Source organism: Rhinoderma darwinii, chromosome 2, assembly GCF_050947455.1.
Source record: "Rhinoderma darwinii isolate aRhiDar2 chromosome 2, aRhiDar2.hap1, whole genome shotgun sequence".
Lineage (NCBI taxonomy): Eukaryota > Metazoa > Chordata > Amphibia > Anura > Rhinodermatidae > Rhinoderma > Rhinoderma darwinii.
Window position 1 is genome coordinate 423,673,893 of NC_134688.1, and position 4,893 is coordinate 423,678,785.

The 4,893-nt window shown below is 48.9% G+C and overlaps 1 pseudogene; it reads right to left on the reverse strand.

Moving 5' to 3' along the window:
* Positions 1-3,957: 3,957 nt before the first annotated feature.
* LOC142747582 (U2 spliceosomal RNA) lies at positions 3,958-4,031 on the reverse strand (annotated as a pseudogene).
* Between the last annotated feature and the right edge of the window lie 862 nt (positions 4,032-4,893).

Here is a 4,893-nt window from a genome sequence, read left to right on the forward strand (position 1 = left end):
GCGCCCTCTAGTAGATGTCTTCACTCCTCCAGAGCCAATTTGATGGCCAGTAACTCCCGATCCCGAATCGAGTAGTTGTGTTCTGCGGAAGAGAAGAGCTTAGAGAAATATCCACATACCATTGACTTGCCCTTGGAACCTCTCTGGAACAAGAGTGCACCAGCACCGACAGAGGTTGTGTCCACCTCCAACGCAAACTGTAAGGAAACATCTGGATGATGGAGGATAGAGGTTGACGTGAAGGCACTCCTCAGGCTATTGAATGCGGACTCAGGAGTCCATACCTTGGCGTTCATGGCCTTCTTGGTGAGGTTAGAGATAGGAGATGTCAGTGAGGAGAAGTTTGGAATAAACTGTCTGTAAAAATTGTCGAATCCCAGAATGTGCAGTATGGCCCTCAAGCCTTGAGGGTGTGGCCATTACAAGACAGATTTTACCTTTTCAGGATCCATCTCGAGACCTCGATTCGAGACGATGTAGCCCAGGAAGGGTAGAGCATCTTTCTCAAACACACACTTCTCCAACTTAGAGTACAGACGATTCTCCCTTAACCGCAGCAAAACTTGATGGACATGTCTCTGATGAGTCATAGGATCTGGGGAAAAAATCAAGCTGTCATCAAGATAGACCACAACATAAAACATAGAGGAGGTCACGGAAGATGCCATTAACGAACTCTTGGAAGACCGCGGGGGCATTACACAGGCCGAAAATGCAGCATAATGACCAGGTAATCCTGCCAATGACTGAGGCAGAGGAGGCTGAGACAAACTAATCTGTCCCAGGCAACGGTTGTGACACTCGGGGCCCCACTGGAGAACCTCTCCAGAGTTCCAGTCCAGGACTCAGTGGCTTCGTTACAGCAATAACTGGATCTGGCAGAGGTAGTCCATTTACAGATGCAACCATCAATGGCCTCTCCAGAGGGGTGGTGGGTAATTAAAGAAGATCCACCAGGTTTCTATTAAATTGAATAGCTTGAGAAAGCTTCAGGCGAAACGCGCGTCGGGGCGCTCTTCTATACTTTTGGGTCACACTCAACCTCCCATACATGGGTAAGTGCATCCTTCGGACCTAACTTGGCTTTATGCCGTTCTTCCAAGGCACTAGTCACTTAGATTAGTTACAGACCTTTTTGAATTAGGCATTTTTGTCCATCCTTGCACTGTTTGCACTTTAAAATTACCCCTATTTGATGCACCCTGTGTTGGAGCTACATTGAGCTACAATAACTGTACATACCATTCAGTGTACTGTATATACTGCTATCAATGTACATATCTGTGATCCGTATTAGGATTTATTTTGGATTCTCTGTCTTCGTCATTCAGTGTATTTTTATGGTATCAATAAAGATGTTTTATTCCTTCATATGTTGATATGTATGGACTCTTTTTTTCCTCTTGTTTATCATGTATCATTAGAGTCCTTATCTCTAATCATTTATATGGGTGGTTGAGATTTGTCTCCCACCTTGACACGTATTTGTCCTGTGAGACTGCTTGTCTAATTCTATTAAATTAGCAGCAGATCCAGAGTCCAGATACGCAGAGACCTGATGCATTCTCTCGCCGGACACTGTGGTCACTGGTATGGACAATTTAGACGGAAGTCCTCTTTTATCCAAGGTTGTCTCTCCTATCAACCCTAGGCTTAGGGATTTTTGGGAACACAGGCGCACAAATGGCCACCGAGATCACAATATAGACAGAGTCCCGAAGTGCGTCTGCGTTGTTTCTCCTGCGTGGATAGATTAAACTGGTCCATCCTCACAGACTCCTTAGGAGGATCGAAATCTGAGGACAGCAGGGGTTGCTGCAAAGTAGGGACCAGACTAGGAAGGCCTCCCTCCCGATGAGCCTCTTGGAGGCGTTCTCGGATCCGCATATCAATCTAGGCGGACTAAAGGATGAGGTGATCCATGGTAGACAGTAGATCTCGAGCGGCAAGTTCGTCCTCAATTTTAGGAGACAGTCAGATGACGTACTCGTTCACGGAGGTGTCTCCTTGGCGTAGGTTAATCAAGGAAGCCGCTGCAGGTGAGACTCGTCCAGGCTCCTCAAACACCATGCAAAAAGTCCGAAGGAAGCCCTGGAAGTCACAGATCTCTAGTCCTTGTCTCTCCCAGATAGGATTCGCCCATGCAAGGGCCTTGCCTGTGAGGAGAGAGATGATGAAAGCAATCAGACGAAAATGCCCTTGCATACAGGCTGAAGTGGGTCTGGCACTGGTTCAAAAATCCACTACAGGTACCTGTGTCCCCATCATAGCGGTCAGGAAGTGGCAAAGAAAAACGAGGAGCAACACTGCCAGGAGGTGTAGTCTGAGGATCAACACTGCCAGGAGGTGTAGTAGGAGGAACGGCAGCTTCTGCCGACGTGCGAGAGTGTTCAAGGCCTGGAGGAGTTGGTCCTGTCGAGACCGGAGGTCCAGCATATCCGCCCGCATCTCTTGTGACGTCGTCATGGTCTTGAATCGACCAGCGGGGTCCATGGCCTGAGCGTACTGTCACGTTGGGTTCGTGGACCCACTGGGCCGTACCGCCTTGGCAGTATGGCAGCTGGCCAACAGGACACAGCTTACAGTCTATAGTTCGTATAGGGTACCTGTGGCAGCTCGGACAGTAGCAAGGCAGGCTCGGCTGGGACTAGCCAGCAGGTAGACGTCAGGCGTGGTGAAGCAGGACAGGCGTGGTATACAGCACAGCACGACTTTGGCTCAGCACGGCACTCGACCAGGATAGCACAGGATACAGGTAACAGGATACGCTGGTAACTGGGAAACACTAGGAGACCATTTGCATAGACAAACTAGGGTATGACAACAACGCTCAGGCGTGGGAGGAAGGGGCTGGTCCCTTCTTATAGTCCAAGGTGTTATGGGCTAATTAACATAAAAGTCTGGTGTGCGCGCTGCCCCTTTAAGAGCAGGCACGAGCGTGCGCGCGCATCCTATGGGACCCGGCCAAGGTGAGCGGAAGTGAGAGCTGGTGTCACAGCACGGGGTGTGGACCCAATGGGCCGTACCGCGTAGCGGAGTAGCAGCTGGCCAACAAGGTACAAAACAATGTCTATAGTTCAGAACGGGTACCTGAGGCAATGTAGACAGTGGCGGAAGCAGGACTTGACTTTCACAGCAGGTGACGCCGCGGATGCAGTGGGTAGGCACGACTTGACTTTCACTTGTAGATACAATAGCACGGGATACAGGGTACAGGCAGCAGGAACGGGTAACACTGGGAACTGGTAAACACTGGGAGACCTTTTGCAAGACAAACTAGGGTATACAACAATGCTCAGGCAAGGAACCAGTGGGCAGGGCCCCTTATTATAGTCCAGCAGCCATTTGGGCTGATAATGGATGTTAGACAGCTGGATGCGTACTGGCCCTTTAAGGCCATGCACACGCGGGCGCGCGCGCACCCTGCCGGAAACAGTCCGAGGACCCGGAAGAGAGTGCCGGCGTCTCCCTGGAGGGAGCGAACGCCGAGTAGAGAGATGTCCATGGCCGGGATCGTCAAGGGGTAAGTCTGAACGATGACCCCCGGCCATAGACGTAACAGCTGACGTCTCCTGAGGAGGAGACTGGGACAAGCGCTCGCAGATCCATGGCTGCGGGCATCAGGAGGTGACCGTAGTTTTTTGTCACCTTGCTATCCGCAATTTTGCATGGACCTATTCATTTCTATGGAGCATGCAAACGACCGTGATGCTCATAGGTTCGTGTGGGGGCCACAAACATTTTATGGTCCAGATTTGCAGCTTGACAAACTGTTGACATCTATTTTTTTGTTGCAGATCTGTGAATAGTAGTGACACACAAATGCACTAAGGAAGGTTTCTTGTGCACAAATGGACCTCAACAGATCCATGGTTCTGCGGCCCACAAAACCACTATGGTCATGGGCATTAGGCCTTAATCTGACAATTGGGAAGGGCAAGAAAGAGCTGGAGACAGTAGGGATATAAATTGTTAACATGCATTTTAATCTGATACTACACTTGATCTTAGCCAAAAGACCGAGAAGCGATACGCATTTTAATCTGATGTTTGTGAGTATATTAAACATTGATTTTAACGTCCAGTCATTGGTTAGAGGGAGTTGCACTATGTCTGCCTATATGCTTTTCCTTTAACCCCTTGACGACCACCAATACGCCTTTTCACGGCGGCCGTTAAGGGTACTTATGCCAGAGAGCCACCTTTTCACGGCGCTTTGACATAAGCCCGGCACCGGTGTCCTGTGCCGGCTAAAGCGGGTGTCGGGCTGTCTAAAGACAGCCGGACACCTGCACTAACGGGCGGGATAGATTTCAACATCTATTTCACCTGTTTAACCCCTTGGATGCGGCGCTCAATAGCGAGCGCCGCATTCAAGTGGTTTTGGAGGGAGGGTGCTCCCTTTCTCACCCCATCGGCACCCTGCAATTGCAATCGTAGGGTGCCAATGGCTTCTATGGCAGCAGGGGGCCTAACAAAGGCCCCCAGGTCTGCCTATGGTGGATGCCTGCTAAGCCATGCCTGAGGCATGACCTAGCAGGTGCCTGTCAGTTTTACAAAAGCATTCAGGAGATCGCATAGTGAAGTCCCCCAGTGGGAATCCGAAATAAAAAAAAATTAAAAACCCACTTTTTCCATTATAAAATACTTTACTACGATAAAACAAACAAAAAAAAAACATTACACATATTTGGTATTGCTGCATCCGTAACGACCCCACCTATAAAGCGATTACATTATTTAACGGTGAATGGCGTAAAAAAATGTAATAAAAAAAAGACAGAATTGCTGTTTTCTGTTCATCCTGCCTTCAAATAAATTTGATAAAAAGTGATCAAAAAGTCGCATGTACTCCAAAATGGTACCAATAAAAACTAGAAGTCGTCTGGCAAA